Source organism: Cibotium barometz, chromosome 66 (assembly GCF_041138505.1).
Source record: "Cibotium barometz isolate CiBa-2024 chromosome 66, ASM4113850v1, whole genome shotgun sequence".
In the NCBI taxonomy this organism is placed as follows: Eukaryota; Viridiplantae; Streptophyta; class Polypodiopsida; order Cyatheales; family Cibotiaceae; genus Cibotium; species Cibotium barometz.
Genome location: NC_141111.1, coordinates 9,434,816 through 9,456,707, shown reverse-complemented (window position 1 = coordinate 9,456,707; position 21,892 = coordinate 9,434,816). Strand labels below are relative to the sequence as shown.

General features: G+C 50.3%; 1 protein-coding gene across 2 annotated transcripts in view; it reads right to left on the bottom strand.

Annotated features, from left to right (window-relative positions):
• LOC147602747 (beta-galactosidase 9-like) overlaps window positions 1-21,892 on the bottom strand; it is a 95,781-nt gene that overhangs the window by 21,325 nt on the left and 52,564 nt on the right. The window lies entirely within an intron of this gene.

Sequence of the window (21,892 nt, the reverse complement as noted above, 5' to 3'; positions counted from 1 at the left end):
CGGTGAGGAGTCCATCATGATCCTGTGCTCTCCCAATCTGCATCTTGTCAATAGCATCTCTCACCATGCTCAGGTGAAAGAAGGAAGAGTGTGGGGGACGAGGTTTGGGTGGATGGGGGAGAGGTGGCTGCTCGGGGGCAGAGAGAGGTGGCGTAGGTGTGCTAGGTGCCGGGTGAAGTAATCGGAGTCAGCAGACAATGATCTTGGAAGATCCTCCAGGCCTCCTTACAATCCATCCCAAGAAATAGCTGGTATAGCTCCTGCTCAGGCCTGGCTAGGTAGGCTCTCTTTTTCCTCCGTGTGAGACGTCGGAAGATCACTCGAGCCTGCTGGTGAGTGGTGGATCCTAGCGCCACCTCTCGATATAGACGGGCTTGGGTATCACGACATTCCTTGTCGTACTAGCTGTTCTGTGGGACAGTCCCTCCTGGTGATGTAGGGGTGGCTCTAGAGTGCGGGAAGGCAGCTGCAAGCGAACGTATGGAGGGTGGCTGCGAGTTGTGTGGTAAGCTCATCAAGTGGGACGTGGGGGTCAAGGTCGGAGAGGATGTGGTAGACGTGATCAAAGACGTGATCAGAATAGATGGAAGAGGTCTCTCTGGTGAAGTGGTATCTCGGGCGGTGATGGGGCAAAGCAGGTGGTTGGGTGGTGTATCGTGATGTGAGGGAGAAGGCCAAGTATGCATGGTCAGCTGCAACACCGATGGGGCGAGGCGAGATCGTAAACTCCGGAATGAGTGGGATCAGAGAGAGGGATCCCATTAGATAGTCCACTATACTAGCTCCATGTCCAAAGGGGTAGGAGGTGAAGGAGTTGGATCTAGGCCATCTGGCTAGGCAATTATAAATGTCTAGCCTATGAGCCCTTGCTGAGGGCTAAGAGATACTCTCCATAGTCTGTGCGGGCTGCTGTATCCTGTGATGTCCGCTCCAAATCTGTACCCACCGTGTCAATCTCCCGGTACATGGGATCAGCTATCTCAAAGAAGGGTACCTGTGCACATGCGGTGCGGGCATTGAAGTCTCCAACCAGGAGAATGTCCCCTAGACTGGAAAACTTCATAATGTCATCATAAAGGGGCAGGTACAGGGACTCTCCATGGGTGGCATATTTAGAAGTGGAGGGTGGAAAGTAGCACACTGCAAGGTAGATGTCCCGGGCCCTCTGTCTGGATCCTCACCCACAAAAACCGTGCAGCCTCATCCCGCCCGACCACCTGTATCACATGTTGAAGCTCCTCCCGGTACCCCCTACTGTGCATGGCTGTGGACAGTGAACACACACCCATCTGTATCCTCTCACCTCTGGAAGCCGACTCCCCTAGCACCGATGTGTCTCTGTGTATAAGACCAAATCTCTCCCTCTAAACGTCTCCTCAAACACACCTGCATTTGTCCTCAAGGCACCATTGCAATTCCAAACCGCAATCTCTAGCTTGGTCTCATAGGTCTCGCACCATCATTGGGCACGTCGCTCAGTGATGATCACCCTCCCATCTCTGTACTGTTGGGGTAAAGGCATTATGCCCACCCTTATAGTGTGTACAAGCCCATAAGTTATAGTACATAGTACACTTAGTACTTTTAATGTACTAAGTGCACTATGTGTACTAGTGCAATATACATGTGTGATAGGGGAGTCACACACTCATCTTGATGAGTTGACTTATCCCCACAACTCTCTCTCTCTCTCTCCCTTCTTCTCTGTGTATGTCTCCCACACATGAACTCTAACCCTAATTAACTCTCCCATTCAACTGGTATCAGAGCCTTAAGCTTAACTCAGCAATGGAGCAGTCGTACTGTTATGCTGAATTCTGATCTGAGCTGAATTCTGGTCGTGCTGAATTCTGATCTGAGGGTCGCCTTGCCTTTTTTTGGTCGCCTTTCTCTGCCCAGCCAACAGGCGTGGGCTGCTCAACTGCTGCCCAGCAGCTGGGCGTAGGCAGCCCAGCCAGCGTGGGCTGCCCAGCCAGCCCCAGCCAGTAGCGTGGGCTGCCCAGCAGCCACGAGGACTGCCCAGCCACTCAGGCGCAGCCAATCAAGCACAGCAACGAGCACCTGACTTCTTCGCTCGCCTGCCAGGAGTCCGACGCCTTGTAGAAGGTGACGTGGAGCTCAGTGCATAGCACGTGTCAAAGAGCGAGAAGCTGCCTGCCAGCGAGAGATTGGAGGCGCCTGCCGCAAACGCATCCCGCATACTTCAGCGCAACCAGCTCGGCGTAGTAGAAGGCTCCCAGCCTTGGATTCTTGAGAAGAAGCGTTGGGCAACACTGTGTGCCCCTCCCCTACGACCTTCAAAGGCCAATCAATATTTCAGACTAAAGCAACTCCTTCAATTGCCCACCTGCACAGCAGCAGCAGCATCACCCCCTTTTTCTGCAACAAAAACAAAAATTCAGAAAATTACCTGAGGTATTTGCTTCAATTTTTTGGAATTTGCATGTCCAATTTGCAATTGAGCAGGTACAATCATCAATTGCGCAGGTACAGGTGCCGAATTGCTCAATTTTGAGCAAAAGACATTGGTCACAATCAGGATCAATTTGCAGGAAATTGGATGTCGAAATTTGGGGCTTTTGATGTAATTGTGCAATTAAGCATTCATACATGCTGTATGATGTGAGAAATCGCACATTCGGGCAAAATTGCAGCAAATTGCAGTGCAAATCAAGGGGCTTTTGTGCCGATTGGATTGATTTGCATGCAGGCACTCGCATTTGATGCTTTGGGCAATGTATTGATGCCTGTCAAGCACTCAATGTGCCTGTAAATCAAGGGGCTTTCATGTATTGGATGTATATGTGGCCAGGGGGAAGCACTGTGAAGACTCTGGATGCCTTCATGTGCGTCAATGTACCATGTATGATCAGCAATTGATCTTAAATCAAGGGGCTTTTCAAGATCGTATGCTTGTTGAGCTTGGCAAAGCAGCAGGCAAGACATTTATGCCTTGAATCCTCAAAAATCAGCTTGCAGTCAAGGGGCTTTTGCCCAATTTCTGTTCGGGACTGTTATATGCAGTGTTCGGGACTGTAAAAGTCTGATTTTCACTCATTTGGACAGCCAGGAGAGCATTTATTGCTACTGTACCTGTTGGTACAGATTTGGTACAGCTTTGTACAAGTTTTGGCATGGCTAGGCTTGTGTTTTCAGATGGCTCACAGCTTATGCTCCATGATGTCAGGCATGTGCCTGAGATCAAGAAGAACCTGCTTTCTACTGGACAGCTTGATGATGCTGATTATGTTACCACATTTGGTCGTGGAAAGTGGAAAATTAGTAAGGGCTCACTGGTTGTTGCCAGAGGCTCTAAGGTGGACACTCTTTACTTCATGCATGCAGGTGTTTGTCACCATGCTAATGTAAATGCAACCGAGCTGCCGGAAATCTCTATGTGGCATAGCCGGTTGGGACACATGAGTGTCAAAGGAATGGAGCAATTGTCTCGTTTGGGTTACTTGCCTTCTCTAAAGTTTTCAAGTTTTCAGTTTTGTGAGCATTGTATATATGGTAGGCAACTCCAGTGCCCCCACAAGAAAGCTCTTGGACAGAAAGATGCTCAGTTAGAGCTTGTGCATACAGATGTATGTGAGATGCCTCAGCTTTCTTTGGGAGGGGCAAAATACTTTGTGTCTTTTATTGATGATGCCACACGCAAGGTGTGGGTTTATCCTCTTCGTTTGAAGAGTGATACATTCTCAGTGTTTGAGAAGTTTGTTGCTCTTGTTGAGAACCAAACTGGCAAAACATTGAAGGCTTTGCGTTCCGACAATGGTGGAGAGTATATGTCCAAACAGTTTCAGGACTTTTGTGATGCTAAAGGCATCAAGAGGGAGCTCTCTACTCCTTATGATCCTCCACAAAACGGGACAGCAGAGAGGATGAACAGGACCATTCAGGAGAAGGTCCGTTCTATGTTGTCACATGCTGCGTTACCTCATGGTTTTTGGGCTGAAGCTGTTATGACAGCCGTTCACCTTATAAACAGGTCACCTAACACGAGGCTTGGTGGGAAAGTGCCAGAGGAAGTATGGACAGGGAAGCCTCCGTCATACAAGCACTTGAGAGTGTTTGGTTGCGTTGCGTATGTGCACATACGTAGGGCATACGCAGGGAAATGCGCACCAAACTTGATCCTAAGTCTCACAAATGCATATTCTTAGGATATGGTGACAGAGGTGAAATGGGGTATAGACTTTGGGATCCCGTGAATAGAAAGATTATACGCAGCAATGATGTCATTTTTGATGAAACATGCATGTATAAGGAGCCTGCAAGGCAACAGGAGCCTAGCAGAGTCATCTTTGATGATGATGGACATCATGGACAACAACCAAGGGCTGTAAATCAGCCATTACAGCAGCAAAACCAGCCCTTAAATGGTGCTGAAAATGGTCCAAATGGACAGTCAGAGATGGCAGAAGATATCCCTATGGATATACCACAGTTAGAGGAGATACCAGGCATGATATTTCAGCCTTATGGCATGGAACAGGAGCCACCAATAGGTGATATGCAGGCTGGACAGCAACCTGCAAATGATGGTCATTGGGTACGGAGGTCCACTAGACCCTCCAGAGCCCCATACAGGTTTGTTCCAAGGGTTGACTACTTGATGCTTACTGACTGTGGGGAGCCCTCATGTTATAAGGAGGCTTTACAGAGGGCAGACAAGGCTCTTTGGGAGCGTGCTATGAAGTCAGAGATGGATTCTCTGCACAAAAATGGAACATGGAAGTTGGTGCATTTGCCTACAGGCAAGAAGGTTTTGCCTTGCAAGTGGGTTTACAGGCTCAAAGTTGCACCAAATGCAAAGCCAAGATACAAAGCCAGGTTAGTGGCTAAGGGCTTCAAGCAGGAATATGGTGTGGACTTTGATGAGATCTTCTCTCCACTGGTCAAAATGACCACACTTAGAGCTGTGTTAGCTTTGGTTGCACATGATGATCTGGATTTGATTCAGATGGATGTGAAGACTGCTTTTCTTCACGGTGATCTCCATGAGGAGATATATATGCAACAGCCAGAGGGTTATGCAGTAAATGGAAAGGAGAAGCTTGTATGCAAGCTGAAAAAGAGTCTTTATGGGCTCAAACAGGCACCAAGGGAATGGTATCATAAATTTGATACATTCATGAAATCCCAGAAATTCAGGAGAAGTGACATAGATCACTGCTTATACACCAAGAAAGCTTTGGATGGCAGTCTATTGATCCTCATCTTGTATGTTGATGATATGTTGATTGCCGGGAAATCTCGTAAAGAGATGGATGCCTTGAAGAAGAGGCTGCATCAAACCTTTGATATGAAGGATTTAGGTGATGCAAATCACATTTTGGGTATGCGGATACTTCGGGACAGAAATCAGCATGTGTTGTATTTGTCTCAGAAGGAATACATTGGCAAAGTTTTGCAAAGGTTCAATATGGACGGAGGGAAGAAGACTAGTACTCCTTTGCCTCCATATGTGAAACTCAGTGCTATGGACAGCCCACAGTCAGATAGTGGCAGGGCTGATATGGCCAAGATTCCGTATGCTTCAGCTTGTGGCAGTCTCATGTATGCCATGGTTGCTACTAGACCGGACATTGCATTTGCAGTGGGAGTGGTTTCTAGATACATGGCCAACCCTGGCAAGAAGCATTGGGAAGCAGTGAAAGGTGTCATGAGATACCTGAAGGGCACAAAGGATATGTGCATTTGTTTTGGCAAACAGGATGCATTAGTGCATGGTTACACGGATTCGGATTATGCCGGTCATCCAGATAACCGGAAGTCTACTACCGGTTATGTGTTTACATTCACAGGAGGTGCTGTGTCATGGATATCCAGGATGCAGAAGTGCACTGCCTTATCTACTACAGAGGCCGAGTATATTGCAGCCACAGAGGCTTGCAAGGAGGCATTATGGCTATCTCGGTTAGTGGTTGATTTGGGTTATACAGGGGATATTCCATTGTTGCATTGTGACAGTCAGAGTGCCATCCAGTTGGCAAAGAACCCTGTCTTTCATGCAAAGACGAAGCATGTGGATGTGAAGTATCACTTCATCAGAGAGGTGATAGAGAACAAGCAAATTCAGCTTGTTAAGATTCATACGGATGACAACCCGGCTGATCTGTTGACAAAGAGTTTGCCTCCGGAGCGGTTTGCTCATTGCAGACACTTGATGGGCATTGGATGAGGCCAGTTTCAGCCTTGATATGGCCTTGTATATTATCATGTACATGCTGATTTTTCTTTTCCTTTACTTAAGGGCACTTTGCCTTTAAGTGGGAGGTTGTTGGGGTAAAGGCATTATGCCCACCCTTATAGTGTGTACAAGCCCATAAGTTATAGTACATAGTACACTTAGTACTTTTAATGTACTAAGTGCACTATGTGTACTAGTGCAATATACATGTGTGATAGGGGAGTCACACACTCATCTTGATGAGTTGACTTATCCCCACAACTCTCTCTCTCTCTCTCTCTCCCTTCTTCTCTGTGTATGTCTCCCACACATGAACTCTAACCCTAATTAACTCTCCCATTCATGTACACTGCCCATTTCCCTGCCTTCCGTGCATCCAAGATGTGTGGCATGCACTCCCTAGATCGTCTTCGAGGTAAGTCTTTTCTCCTTTTCGAGGTAACTCTCTCTCTCTCTCTCTCTCTCTCTCTCTCTCTCTCTTCTCCATTATGGCCTCTTAATATATCATTTCATTTCTTGTCTGAGAGAGAGAGAGAGAGTTATATTAAACGTCTCCTAAAAACCCAATGGGTCTATGAGACCAAAGTGACACAATGGTATCCATGGTATGTCTCATCATGGAAAAGAAAAACAAACCAAGCACAAATAGCATAGCTCTCTGAAAGTAGATGTTCATACAATGAGTACACCTCTCTCAAGCATGTTGAGAATGGGTTTACTGAGTATGGCCAAGAGGTCCCCTTCTATTATGGTATGTGGGAAGAAGGTGGTGTGATGGCATGGAGCATGTCCTAGATCTGGAGCTGATGGGAGGATCGTGGCCTGGGGATGGTGGGTACGTTGAAGCGTGCAAGCCCGTTTTGAAGTGACTCCGCGGGGACGGGGGCAGAGCTGAGGTATCTTGGAGTAGACCCACGGGGTCCACTATGCTGATATCCTCTCCCTGGCCCGGGAAGAAACCTGTGATGGTCGGCTAGCAAGGATGGGGGGTGGCTGTGGCCGACACTCTCCTAGGAGTATCTATGTGTCTGCGAAGCTCCAATAGGAAGATTTCCACGCAACGCTCGTCTGGGAAGTCCATGATCCTGGATAATGGGCCAAAACCCTCACAGAAGAGACAGTGGTACCTCCCACGGATCTCATAGTACACTAGGCAGTGAGACAGGTATAGCGCTCCTCTTTGTCAATGTCACCATTTGGCCACCCAACTGGTCATTCCCTGTTTCGTGCCACTATAAGGGAGGCCAAGCAGCGTTCATGCCCAGAACTTAAGGGGATTTGCCACATGTCATTACACCCTTGGACCGCATTTGTGACAAACTCCACATATCTCTCTCCCTCCCTGCTAGGTGACTTATCTTGGTACTCTCAAGCTGCCCATCGTTTTTGCTCATACCAAGAGCTACAAGCATCCATTTACAATTCCGAGACCATATCTGTGTTCCCCATCATGATCTTCATCATCTTCTACTATCTAATCACCCTATTTCATTGGTTGACATATCAACCTTCATAGGGGGGTCGAATTCATTTTTGCTCTCTACAGGTTGAATACTCAGCTGTTTGCAAAATTGAACACATATATGTGATCTTCATCTCCTAAGCATCCTATTCATGCTATCAATTTTGTTGTTCTGCTGAAACCCTAATTTGGCTGCCACATCATCAGCTCCCCACTGTGTGACATTTTGGATAGCACTAGAGGTGCCCCAAGAGTTGGTCTTTTGCCTGTAATGCTGAGGATTCTAGTTTGGAGCTGATCTGGGTGGTCTTTGGTGCCTATATGTGTCTATGGGCACTGCTCGTGAAGAACCTACTAGTGCTGAAGCACGCCAACTAATTTAACAGCTCCGTTGCTGCCTAGGACTGTGCCAGGGGGTGACCATCATGGAGCTTATTTGTGGAGAACCAGCACGCTAGCTAGCTGAGGGATTGAGAGCCAGGTTCAAGTACAAGAGCGCATAGGTATGTGTGGTCTCGGAATGACAGTGTTCGAGTTCTCTTTCTCGCATCTGCCAAGGGTGTGACTGTGGTTACGTGGCTACGACACTTTTCTACACTGAGCTTACTCGTAGGGTAACATGTCTTCGTTTCATTCTATACATGGAATGTCTAGCATGAAACCTTATGGAACTTTATAAAATAAAATACTCCAATAATATACTTTTAGTATTGAGGGGGATGCAAGTGTGGGGGGGGGGGGGGGGGTTGTGGGGGGGTGTAGGGTATTGGCCTGTTTTGGCCCTAGTGGTGGTGTCATTGTGCACACTGCACACATTTACTTTCAATATTGTCATTATCTTGTGTTGTTTCCAGTTCACTAGGCATTGAAGTGTTGTCTATTCATGAAACAGTGCCCAAGGAGCGCTCACACCTAGCCACGTGCATTGAACTCGACCAGAGTGTGGCATAATCCACAGATCCTTTCCTCCCAAGGTCTCTCCATCTCTGAATATGCGCTCAGCCCGTCCTATCTCCACTCGTAGAGCGGTGGGAGGACACACATAGCTGACCAATCGCGATCCGCATGGCATGTGACATGTGGATACACAAGTAGCCTACCTACTGGATTAAATCATCCTCTATGAGCATGAGGAAATGATCTCTCAAATAAATGCATCTTCGGTGGGAGCTCCGAAGGTGAAATCCATGTGTTGTGTATGTGGAGGCTAAGGAGGTCGACCATTGAACAGGATAGTCCGGTTGACGTCCTCATGGGAGAGCTAGAGAAAAGAAGAGGTGGGTGGTGGTCCATCTGGAGCCCGTGTCTAAGAACCAAGTGGAAACTCGGTGTAACTACTCCCTAATTTCTCGGGATTCGTATTGTAAATTCTCTATTATCCATGGGCATGGGTGTTCAACACTACATGTAGCCATGGAATGTTTTATGGTTATGCTTCCCATATATGTGTATGCTAGTTGTATCTACGAGATCCTGGCTGCACAGAAGCATGTTAAGCATTTGATGGATCTTGGAGAACCACATGCAATACATAATGTTATGGATATTTGATGGATCTTGGAGAGCCAAATACCATAGCCCTTGTAAATATCAAGTACATATGAATAGATGGAGTTTCTTCCAAAATCTGTGTTTAAATGCATAGATTTGTGTGCATGGCTTATTTTTATTTGTGTCTATTGTTTTGTTTGCTTGGACAATGCCTGGATTTTATCGCATGAGAAAACTCATGGATCTGGGGATTGCACCCATGGGCTGGTATGCTGCATTTTCTGTCTTCAATTAACTTGTATTGATGGATTTGTACAGGAATATTTAATATTTTGAAGGCAGCCCACTCTTATGCGGGTTTTCTATCTCCATGCATGCATGCATGCATGACAGTTTAGTTAAATAAGGTTGATGATCTTCTTCTCCATGATGAGAAAACACCATGCATGCAACATGCATGGCCATAAACCCCCATGCATGTTCATGCATGCCACATGCATGATCAGAAACTCTCATGCATGCGACATGCATGACCAGAAACCCCCATGCATGCTGCATGCAAGCTTTTCTAGCTACATGCATGCATCATGCAAAGCTTTATCTTTTCATGCACCTAAAAATGTGTCATGCAACTTCACTTTACTTGAAAGTAAATCATGCAAGCTCACTTTTCTCCAAAGGAAGTCATGCAAATTAATTAACTCAAAAGAAAAGTATGTAAAGTGAGCCTTTCCACATTTTTTATCTACTCGAGTTGCTCTTTTGCTTGTAGCCACTCTTGTTGATCCGAAAGTCATGCACAAATCACTCTCTACCTCAACTTTTCATGAGAAATATCCTCCACTCTTTCTGTTCAGCCCCCTTCTAGGCTGATTACAGCTCTATAAATTCAGATTCTCAGCCCCATTTCAACACACTTCTTGGCCTTTGTATTTTGCTCTATCTAATGCACTTATTGTAGGGTATTTTTCCAGCCATACCATAGTGTTTTCTCTCTCCAAAAACAATAAGAAGCTGGCTGAATTCTGATTTTCAGAATTGAAATACTCCATTCAAGCTTGCAAAAGAAGAAGACTATTTCCAAACTTTGGAAGAATCATCTTGGTTCCAGTTGCTACTATCTCTACGCGGGAGAACCCTTGGGAGGTGCTGGGCACTTTCTAAGGCTGATTTTTCAGCCACTAGGTGGTTGATCTTATTGAAGCTTAGCTACATTTGCAGAAAGTTGGGCTTCCATTCCATTCGGGATTGCTCGGCAATCTTGGTGAAGGGTGTTGGGCACCATATTGCTAACTTGTCGCTGGGCTACTTGTTGGCAAGTATAGTATTTGTGAATTGTTTTCATATTCAATTATTGTATAATCAATTGTTATGGCTGAATATGTGGGATATGGCAGGGATCAAATGAGGATAATCGTGTGATTTCAGTGCTAAATTCTGTATAACCAGGCACCCGTTTGTGACACTCGGGCATACCATGCTTTAGTGTCACCCTCAAGTGCGAGATGTCTGACGACTCCAGGACAAGCCTCGGGTATCTATGGGGGCTCATCGTGTTGATGTGGTGGAGGTAGGTGACTGTCTGAAAAAGTACGTTCACCACCATCGGGGCTAGAGTGAACTTTGCTTGAATGATTGCATGTGGGACCGATGGTTTGCTACAAATCATGCGAGAGAGCATCATGATCTAGGACCTCTCCACATGCTGCCAATCCTGCTCTGATATGTCTGGTCCCCAGAAAGGTGCTCCATACATCAAGGCTAGTGTGACGAGGGTGTCGAAGAGCCAACCCTTCATCGTGGGCTCCTGGAAATAGGCCTAAAAGCACTGTCACTCAAGTAGGGCCAAAGCTGCATATCCCCGTGGTGTGCTATTGTGGTCATGGTAAAGCAGGGACCACTAAAAGTAGCTCTGAGGTACACATGATGGGACAATCTCCATCGGGGCTCCCCTATACGTGGAGCTCAAGCTAGATGTGTAGGGGCGGGAGGTGTTGAAAACCATGACCTTGGTTTTAGGTTAACAGTGAGATCTCGCTGTGTACAGAAAACCTGTAGAACATCCAAGTGTCTCTAAAGTCCCTCGACTAAATCTCATCTGAGCACAATGTCATCTGCATAGAGTAGGAGGGGAATGAGTTTTGCCTGCAAGTGGAGTGCCTGGTCGGCCTAATCTGTCAATGAAGCTCGAGATCTCATCAATATAAAGGCCAAAGAAAGTGGGTGACACAGGGCTAGTGACAACCCTCTTGGGGCTCTCACCTATCCCGTGACCGACTCATAAAGAGCAAAGATGCTTCAAATCATGTCAGATGGAGCCCCGATGTCTTGTAGGTGCTGGAGTAGTCGGGCCCAAGGAACACTATCAAATCTTTGCGGAAGTCTACAAAGCAGCAATAAATCCTCTGATGACGTGCTCTGCCCTCCTCGATGATGGCTCGATGGGCGAAGTTGTGGTCAAGGGTAGAGTAGCTCCTCTAGAAGCCTCCCTCCTAGGGCCCTACATCCATGTCTCTCTGCAAAGGAACTAAGCCCTATCTCTAGCACCGATCCATATAGCTTGCTTGGCCAATGTGTGGCCAATCATGATTGTCCTGTAGTTATTGGGGTCAAGCGGATCTTCGGCTTTGAGACAGAGAAGTTATTAACGTCCCACGAAAGACCCAAAGGGTCTATGAGACCAAGAAGCTGTTACATGTGATCCATGACTGAACTGGATGTCAAGAGAACATGAAAAAAGTAAAAGACTAGCTGCCGAATGGATAGACGAGAGAGAGAGAGAGAGAGAGAGAGAGAGATTAAATTAGACCCAAAGGGTCTATGGGACCAAAAATGATACATATGATTTATGAGTGAACTGGATGTCATAAACACATGAAATGAAAAAAATTATCTACCAAATAGAAGAAGTCAGTGAGAGCTCTCTGTGCTGGTCCTCGAGCTGGCGCTACTTGTCTGGGCTATAATAAGGACTCCCTATGTCTGCGGAGCTCAAGAAGGAAGAGCCCCAAGCATCTCTGGTCTGGGAAAACCACGATCCTGGAAAAGGGTCCAAATCTGTCTCAGAAGACGCAATAGAACCTCCCCCTAATCTTATAGTATACCGAGCATAGGCATATATAGTGGGCCTCTGTCTCAACCTCCATATGACAAAGCTGGCACATCCTATCCTTTGGTGCACCTGCCCCCGGCCCATACGTGGCTGTCTCCACTCTCAACTAATGGGACGAGGTGCAGATCTGTCCAATCACACATGGCACCCCAAATGACAAACGCGCGCCCATGTAGCACACGCGTATGATGAAACCGTCCTCCGTCAAGCGAAGAACAAAATCTATGTAGAAGGCCATCTTCATCCCCAAGGGCTAAACGGGAGAACACCAGGTCCTCTGAGTATCCAATCTCATAATGTCCTGATGACCCTATTCAGCTTTGTGTGGTTGAGAGCAAAGAAGGGGGCCCCTATGTTGTACTAAAACAAGGGGAGTGCCCCCATCTACATGCCATGTATACCGAACCAAGTGCTCACCTGGGCATACCAGCACTACGTGTCTCCATCTTGTGCTAGCTGTCTCAAGGACCCTAGGGCGAGACAGGGGTATCTATCTAATGGGAGCTCTGATAATCTATACCAATACGTCACTGTCTCGAAAGAGCCTCTGTCACAATCGGTGCAGCCCCCATCACGATAGGCCTATGAGACCAAAGTGACACAATAATGTCCATGGCATATCTTTTTTTTTTTCCATGAAAAGATCCTTTCATTAGTTATAAAAAAGCCCAATGGACTACAAACCCTCTCCTGCTCATAAGAAGGCAGAGCAAAGACCAATCAAGGCAGCTAGGGAGACTCTCCCTAGGTGCAGAAAAGTACAAATAAACTGAGAGGCTATATCATACAAACCCTCTCCTGCTCATAAGAAGGCAGAGCAGAGACCAATCAAGGCAGCTAGGGAGACTCTCCCTAGGTGCAGAAAAGTACAAATAAACTGAGAGGCTATATCATACAATAGGAGGGGGGAAAATCCAAACAGGTGGCCAGTAGTGCCAGCGGGGGGTACCCGCGTGTAGAGTATAGAAAGGGCCGTTGCGCCAAGTGGTGTGGAAAGCCTGGCGTCGCAAGATCGTTTGATCCGAGTCGCCCCGGATGCGATCATACTATCCTCGCAGGATGTGAATCAACCCCTGCCAGATAGCCCGAACAGTCTCTGCTGGTGGCTCCAGTCTCCCCTCAAAAGCCCTGAAACAACGGGCTCTCCAGGTGAACCATATGGTGAGGCTGCTGAGGAGCTCCCATCGTAAATCCCTCTCCTGTGTCCAACCGGCTGTCGAGAAATCCGGTGAAGGAACAAGGCGAGGCTGGCCCCCAATGAATCTGATGGCCTGGCTGGCCTGCTCCATCTCGTATCCCATAGCTAGCCCTGACGAAGTCGACCAAGCAACGGCTCCCCACGTATACATTCCCTCTGGAGAGAGGGGGAGCAAAATGCGCAGAATCCTTAGCCAAATCTGCTACGCCTGTGGACAGTCCCATAGGCAATGTCGCTGTGTCTCCAATGGGTGGCCGCATCGGACGCAGGCCGGCGGAAGGCCACTGTAGACAAGCCAGGTGCAAACTGCAGAGCCCCTATGGGCAACCAGCCACTGCAAAGCCGAGATCCTGCGTGCCTGTCTGCTAGCCCAGAGCCTGGTCCAAAAATCCTCCAGGAACTCCTGCGAGAGTCCCTCTAGCCGCCAATGCTCTGATGCAGCTGGAGAGACCATCCTCCTCGCAGTCAAAATATGCCTCCCTAACAGTGTACTGGAAAAAGGTGATCTCTGTGGCCTCGGGGGATGCATAAGGATCATGCCACTCGTACTCGCCAGGGTCCCACTGGAGCCGGGCCAAGGGGCGCGCAGCATATGCCCATATGCGCCAATCAGAGTCCACATCTGCAGGGTCTGGATCAATATGCCACTTCCGAGAAGCGGCGGCCACTACCCGTATCCTCTGAAAGATGCACTCTGCAACCAAAGGCGACTCCGCCTCCACTCTCTGAAGTCTGCCCTCATCCTGTATCTCATAGTAGAGGCATCTACCATCCTCAGTGCAAGCTCTGACAGCAATCAGGATCTCCAACTGTGTAAAGGCTCCCATCCACCGTGGGACCGCTGGCTCGAAAGGCGTGAACCACTCCTCAGTGAGTGTCTCCTGAATGTCATCCCTCATAATCAGCCCCCCTCTGACGTGACTCAGCCTCTCCGCCTAGATCTCCTCCGGGAGACTACAAAAGGCCTGCCAATCTCCAAAACTGCGTGCTGGGCTTGCCGCCACTGGTCCCCAGGCTAGACGAGGCCGAGAACCCAGCATATGACCCTACTCTGTGCGTACCGCGGGGCTCCAGATGAGCGGCTATCTGGCCCGCTCCTCATCACAAGTGGGAGGTCTCTGAGAAAGCCCCGGTCTCAGCAACTCCCAAGCTCGCAAGATGCTCAAGGCAAATCTATCCTCCCATCCTCTGCTGAGGCCTGTCCTCCTCATCTCTATGAAGATCCACCGTATCTCTGGTGCCCAAGTGCCCCCTGGTGGGGGAGCTCTAGCCTGCAGCAGCCGCTGAAAAAGAAGCTCCTTCCAAGGCTCAGCGCCTGGAAGCAGCCCCCGAACAATAAGCTTCCCCAACAAGGCTCTACTCTGATCAGCTGGATCTATAATGCCCAAGCCCCCCTGGGCCAACGGAAGAGTAATAACTGCCCAAGCAACCTTTGCTCGGGCCGGCTGACCATCCCGCCCTGACCAAAGAAAGTTCCTGAGCAGCCTCTGTACCTGGCTGATGCAAGAGCTCGAGAAAATCCAGCAAGACGTGATATACCACATAGTCGCTAAAAGCACCTGATTTGTCACCACCACCCTCCCATCCAAGGAAAGCCGAGTTGTACTCCAATATAGAAGCTTCTTCCGAATGCTCAGAAGAAGCGGGGCGATCTGCTGCTCAGGTGACCAATCAAGTCCAATCTGGCATCCTAGATACCACACTGTTGTGCCAGGAGGAATCCATCTAAAACCCGGGTCTGGGCTCCATGCCAAAGCGGGAGCGCTACTGATCCAAAAAGCCACTGTCTTGCGCCAATTGATCAATGCTCCCGAAGCCACGTCAAAAACCTGTAGAGACTGCTCTACCCTTTGTAGATTGGCCTCCTTGCCATGCAAAAACAATCCCGTGTCATTAGCAAACTCAGAATCAAGCAAGTCCTCACCCCGGACTGGAAGCTAGAGTCCTCTCAAGCCAACCTCCTCTGCTGTCAGATACATGCTCATAGCCTCTGCAAAGAAAAGAAAAAGGAACGGAGCGAGAGGGCATCCCTGACGGACTGATCTGGTCAGCTCAAAACTCGGCCCCCGTCCTCCTGCCATCAACACCTGGCTACGGGCTGTGGAATATAGAGCCGCCACTCCTCGAATCCAGTCTGGCTCAAAACCCAGGCGAAGCATAGTGCCCTCCAGAAAACCCCAATCGACTCTATCGTATGCCTTCTCAAAATCGAGAAGCATAACGACCAAGTCCTCGCCGAGAAACCTAGCTCGGGCCGTCACCTCCCAGAAGGTGAAGATGTTGTCAAGGATACTGCGCTCCTTGACAAAGCCTATCTGGGTAGCATGAATCAAATCCCCAAGGAAGGGTTGGATCCTCAAACTCAAGGCCTTGGCTAGGACCTTGTAAACAGTATTGAGGATCGTAATAGCCCTCCACTGCCAAATATCATCTGACACTCCCTACCCCTTGGGGATAAGAAAGATCAAGCCCTCTGAAAAACTCTGTGGCATCACCCCAGTGTCCAAAACATGCTGAAAACTCATGCGGAGGCCTGGCCCCAAAACTCCTGCGGAGGCCTGGCCCCAAAAGGTCACAATAGCGCATAAAAAAAGCAGGCGTCAAACTGTCCTCCCCAGGGCAACTATGATGCGGGAGGGCCCTCAAAGCCTCAACAAGCTCATCCTCTAAAAGGGGCGCACCCAAAGCTGTGCGCATACGATCTGTGTGACCCTCCTCTGCACATGGGTCCACACAGTCTGTCTGCAAGCATCACGTGCCTCCGTGGCTGGCTCCGCTGAAAGCAGGTCTCTGTAGAACTCAGTGGCAATAGCTCTCATCTCCTCGGGCTCATTGGCTAACGATCCGTCCTGCCTCCTAAGCTGGCGTACTCCTGCTCGAGCATGGCGGGGTCCGGTGATCTCAAAAAACTCCCCAGTCACTCTATCACCAAGCTAAGTCCACTGAGAGGCCTGGCGATGATAGTAAAACTCGTGTCTCTGCTCCTCTGCCTCTCGAACCTCCTGACGTGCCTGGCTCAGCTGGGACGCCACCCACTCACATGTGGGCTGCTGCTCCTGAAGGCACTGGAGCGAAGCAAGGCTACGTCTCAAGCGACGCTCTCGCTCTCGTGTCTCTCCTAGCCGTGTCAAGGCTGTAGCGTGCAAAAAAGAGCTGAGCTCGATGAGCCCCTGGGCACACTGGCCTGCTGCATCCAGGTCAGAGCTCTAGCTATCCTGCCATATCCTCACAATGTCCTCAAAAAGACTAGGGTCTGTAAGTATCCTCTCTGGGATCCTCAACTGCAAGCTGGTCTCCCGTGTCCTCTCCTCAAGAGTCAAAATAACTGGCGCATGGTCTGAGAAAGAGGTGCCAACGAGAATGCCAACGGAGCCACCACGCTCCCCGACCCTGTCGCCCACAGAAAAGGAATCAATCCGTAATAAATTAGTCCCTCCCTGCCGGCGATCCGACCGAGAAAAACTAAGACTGTCCTGAGAACGGGAGAAAGCCTCATGCTGCCATGCATCAGTGATCCGCAGTGTCATACAAAATCGCTCCCAAGCTGCAAGCTCCGTGCCGTGGACTGTAACATGACTGCCTCCCACCCTATCAGCCGGGTCCTCAAGCATGTTGAAGTCTCCCCCAACACACCAATGTGCGGCCTCGGGCAATGCATCTGTAACAAGGGTCCACAACTCTGCTCTGGCACTAGCATGATCGTGCGCATAGACATTGAGCACACCAATGTGCTCATCGTGCATCCTCAGAATAACATACTGCGCTCTACCAGGCACAATGACCCCGCGATCCACAATGGCCTACCGCCATGCATCCGCAATGACCATACATACTCCTCCCTGCCCTCCCAAGCGGCCAAAACCTGCAGACCAAAAATTGTCCCATCCACCAGGCATCACCGAACCATATCTCCGAATCCTGCTCTCACTCAAATGGTGCTCCTGCATCATCAAAATATCAATACTGCCCCCAACCAGGCATCTCTGAAGCTCCTGCCTCAAGCAACCACGATAACGTACATAGTGTGCGCCGCCAAGGCCCTATACATTCCATGAGATGATCCTCATGGATGACCTACTGAGGTGGAGGCTATCTCAGCCATACGGCGGGCCTTCGCAAGCGGCTTGGATGGAGAGTAATCCCCATCCGAGCGACTACGAATCTGCCCACCCGGTGTGCTGCAAGAGTCTCGGACCAGGCGCCAGCTGTGTCCCATAGCGACTGCCTCCCGCTCGGAGAAAGAATCCTCATGTATGCATACATAGCCAGGGTCTCGCGCTAGGTCTGCCACTATGCGAACCACCAAGTGTCGATTCTTGGAGGCATCCGCACTCCCGGTATCAAAGAAATGTGCCAACTCCCAGAGTCGGCCTACCATGTCTGTAATCTCCAAATCACTCACATGGTGAGAAAACTCAACTGCCTGTGTCTGCAAAATACTAATAGCAAGATCCAGAGTCCACTCCCGGTCGCTAGTGCCGCAAAGAGGGAAGGAGAAGGCCACCGCTGAATCAAGTGCCTCCTCCCCTCGGGCCGGAAGTATCACCACATGAACTATGATAGGTGCTGGCTCATGGGGGCCCTCCGCTCCAAATAGGCGTGTAAAGGAGTAGTCGAAAGCCTCCGAGCGCTGTCTAGTGTCAAGACGACTCAGCCGACTGCGGATAGAGGATATCCATGAAGCACGAATCGGCATGGTAGGTCTCCTCTGCGGTACACGAGCAAGGTCGGTGCTCAGTGCCCGCCGGGCTGCAGGTGAGCGCCAGGGCACTGCCAGTGCCTCCCGGGGAGCTGAGGCGAGCAGAGGGGGAGGAGGGGGGGGAGAAGGGGGTGGGGAAGGAGACGCTGAAAATGCGGGAGCGGCAACGGGAGGAGGGGAGGGTAGAAGCGAGGCGGGAGGGGGGGAGGGGGGAGGGGGGGTGGAGGTGGAGGTGGAGGTGGAGGTGAAGGGGGGGGGGGGGGGGGGGGGCGCTGGCATCTCCTGATCCTCAGTCTGCGCTGGGGTCTCCTCCTGGAGGGGAGCAAAGCTGTTCCTCACTGGAACCCAATGATGCTGAGGCTGTGTCTGCAGCTCCGTCGGTCTCGGGGCATGCTGCTGTGGCTGTCTCCCTCTACGGCGCCCCTGTCCAGGCTGCCAATCAGAGGTCTCTGTGGGCTGAGCAAGTGTCCTAGAGGCTCCTTGCCGAGCCGCATCTGTGGACGGGCCATTGGAGGTCTGCTACTGCGGTGAAGGTCGGGGTCTCCTACGAGGGCAGCAGGTGGCCGACCTGCCTGCATATAAAACACTGGTTCGGGAGCCCCGAAAACTCCACTCTCTGATCGATCTATCCCCCCCCCATCCTAGGTAACTGAATGACCTTCGGAAGGGAGGAGATGTCAGAAACCAAAACTCTGACCGAAGGCAGGCCCGCTGCTCTAGCCACCACTGAAGCTGCTGTGGGGCCAGTCTCAAGCACCGAGCCCACCAATGATCCTGTCCTGGAGAGGAGCGGAAGGTACTCGCGGCGAAGTCCAGGAAAGCAAACTGTGACATGGAATAGGCGCTCTCCCTGTTCGGCCGCTGCTGGGTCGAAACCATGCTGCCAATGTCTGAAGAAGGCCCGAGCGCCCCTGATGTCAAGAGGACTCATGGCTAGGACCTGGGCCACGCTCTGGGCTGTCTCAAACTCAATCTGGTAATGGTCGCGGCCTAGTAACTGAACGTCCAGGATCTTGCCCACATCTGCAAGAAGGCGGGCCTGGAGAAGATCCCGGATCTCCCCTCTGCTGGGGCGGGCGCCAACTATATGGCAGATGGTGGAATGTGCCTGGAGGCGTTCCACCTCTGCGGCGGCGAGGCTCGCTTCCTCTTCTGGCGAAAGAGAAAGCCTGATGGGGGTATCCTCGGGCGGCGGGAGGGGACTCCATCAGAGTCTGAAGCTGAGTGAGGGCGAAGCGGGACGGGGGGAAGCGCGGAGCAGGGAGGGAAAGACCGAGAGCGAGGGGGGGAGGGGCGGATGACAGAGGGGGGGGGAGGCGAGGGTGAGCGGGGAGGGAGCGGGAGAGGAAGGGCGCGAGAGGGGGGCGGGAAGGGCGCAAAGGGGGGGGGGGCGGGGAAAGGGCGAGGGCAGGTAGGCGCGAAGGGGAGGCAGGCGGGAGCAGACGGGGGCGAAGGGGCAGGCGGGCACGAAAGGGGCAGGCGGGCGCGGGAGGGCAGGCGGACGCCAGAGGGGGGGCAAGCAGGAGCAGGGGGGGGGAGGCGAGAGCTTCAGCGAGCGCGATAATGTGAAGTACATCCTGTCCATGGCATATCTCATCATGGAACATAAAATAAAATAGAACAAAACAAAGCTCTCTCACTCAAGTGATACAAAAATGTCCATGGAAATCTCATGATGGAATACAAGAAACATGAAACATGAAACACGAGAGGAGCATCAGCCCCCAATAGATGGTATACCACTCTCCGATACATCAACCATGGAGCTACTGAGTATGGCCGAGAGGTCTCCCTCAGCTACATCGCATGGAAAGGTAGCTCAATGGCAGTGGAGCATGTCGTGGATCTAGAGTTGATGAGTGGATCGTGGCTGTCATCCGAGGGCCATAGGCGCAAGGCACGGAAGAGTGCAAATGCCTCGTCCGAGGTAACTCTTTCGGGCAAGGTGGGTCCACAATAGCCCATGGTGAGTCCATGGGATCCACTGTGTAGGTGTCCTCCTCTTGGGTCCGGAAGTAGCTGGTGATGGTTAGCTGGTGAGGGAGGGGGTGAGGTGGCTGGGGCCTAAGCTCTCTCAAGAATGTTTCCCTGTGTCTGCAGAGCTCAAGCACAAAAAGGCCTAGGCAGCTCTGGTCCGGGAAGTCAATGATCCTAGAAAGTGGGCCAAGCCCCTCATGGAACAAACAGTGAAACCTCCCGCAGGTCTCATAGTATATTGGGCAGCGACATATGTAATGCTCCTCTGTCTCAACCTCTATGTGGCATAATCGATAGATCCTCTGATCCCTAGGTCTCCGTAAGAGCTCGCCGCTTCTGAAGATGTGCTCAGTTCTCCCTGTCTCCACTTTGAGGTGGTGGGATGAAGCCTGTATCTAGCAAATTGCAATATGCATGGCATCGGACATGTGAACACTCAAGTAGCCTGGCAACCTGGATGAATCCATCCTCAGTGAGCCTAAGGAAGTGATCTATGTTGAAGTGGATCTTTGTTGGAAGATCCGAAGGTGTCATCCAAGTGCACTGCGTTTCTTGCGTTGGGTGAGGCACTGAGAAATCTATTGCGCTTGGCGCTTCGTGATTTGCCTAATGCATACCTCATGCTTCATCCTAGAGGTGGCAATAGATGTGGTCAAAGAGTAAATAGGATCAAGCTCGTGATCAAAATGGACCTGAGTGATGTGAGGCAGGGGGTGATGGCAGGGTGGGTGTGCAGGTAAGAGTGAAAGAGAGGCAGGCATGGTCAGCTTCAAAGGGGGGTGGCGGGATGGAGAAGTTGGGGAGGTGTGCCAAAGCCAAAGATCCCATCAAGTAGTCCACGGCGTTGGTAACTCCTGAGTAAGGGAAGGAGGTGAATACGTTAAAGGAGGGCCATTGGGACATCCCATTATAGATAACAAGACCACGTGCAGCTTCCAGCTCTAGGAAATATCTCCCATATACCGTCACCTCCTTAGTCCTATGATGATCTTTATAACCCCGTGTCAATGATGTCATAGTCAGATAGGGTCGTCCAGATCAAGTAGTTGGACCTGGCGACTCCCTATCCTGGCATTGAAGTCCCCGAGCACGGGGACTTCCCCCAGCTATGAGAACTCCATAATATCCCCACATAATTGTAAGTACGGTGACTGGCCATGCTGTGTGGCATAAGGGGAGTGTCTTAGTGCAAAATAACACACAACAATGTGGATGACTCTATCCCCAGTAAGCTATAGCCACACCCAAAGATGCCGCGTGTCCTCGTCGTTTGGACGATGCTGAGAAACTGTTGGAGGTGGGGTCTAAAAAGGACAGCTACCCCTCCTCAGCCACATACTCCTCCTGATGTGTGGGTCTCGCCTTGGAAAGCCGACTCCCACTCGAACCCAGCTATGTATGGTAAAGCCCTCTCAGGGCTCTGATGAGTCTCTATATAGAAAATGACATCCTTGCCTGTGGGAATCTCACTTAAACCTCATGGATCCCACCAGAGGGTGCAGTTCCATACTGCTAACCTCAGGTGTTTGGTCTCATGGACCCCATGCCCCTATTTGAGGTGACGCTCAGTGAAATAATGATCCAAGAGAGAGATGTTATTAACGTCTATGAAGGACCCGAAGGGTCTACGAGACCAAAAAGCTATTACATGTGGTCCATTAGGAAACTGGATGTCAAGACAAAATGAAAGACTAGCTGAACACAAAGAGACACGTATAGAGAGAGAGAGAGAGAGAGAGAGAGAGAGAGAGAGGGTA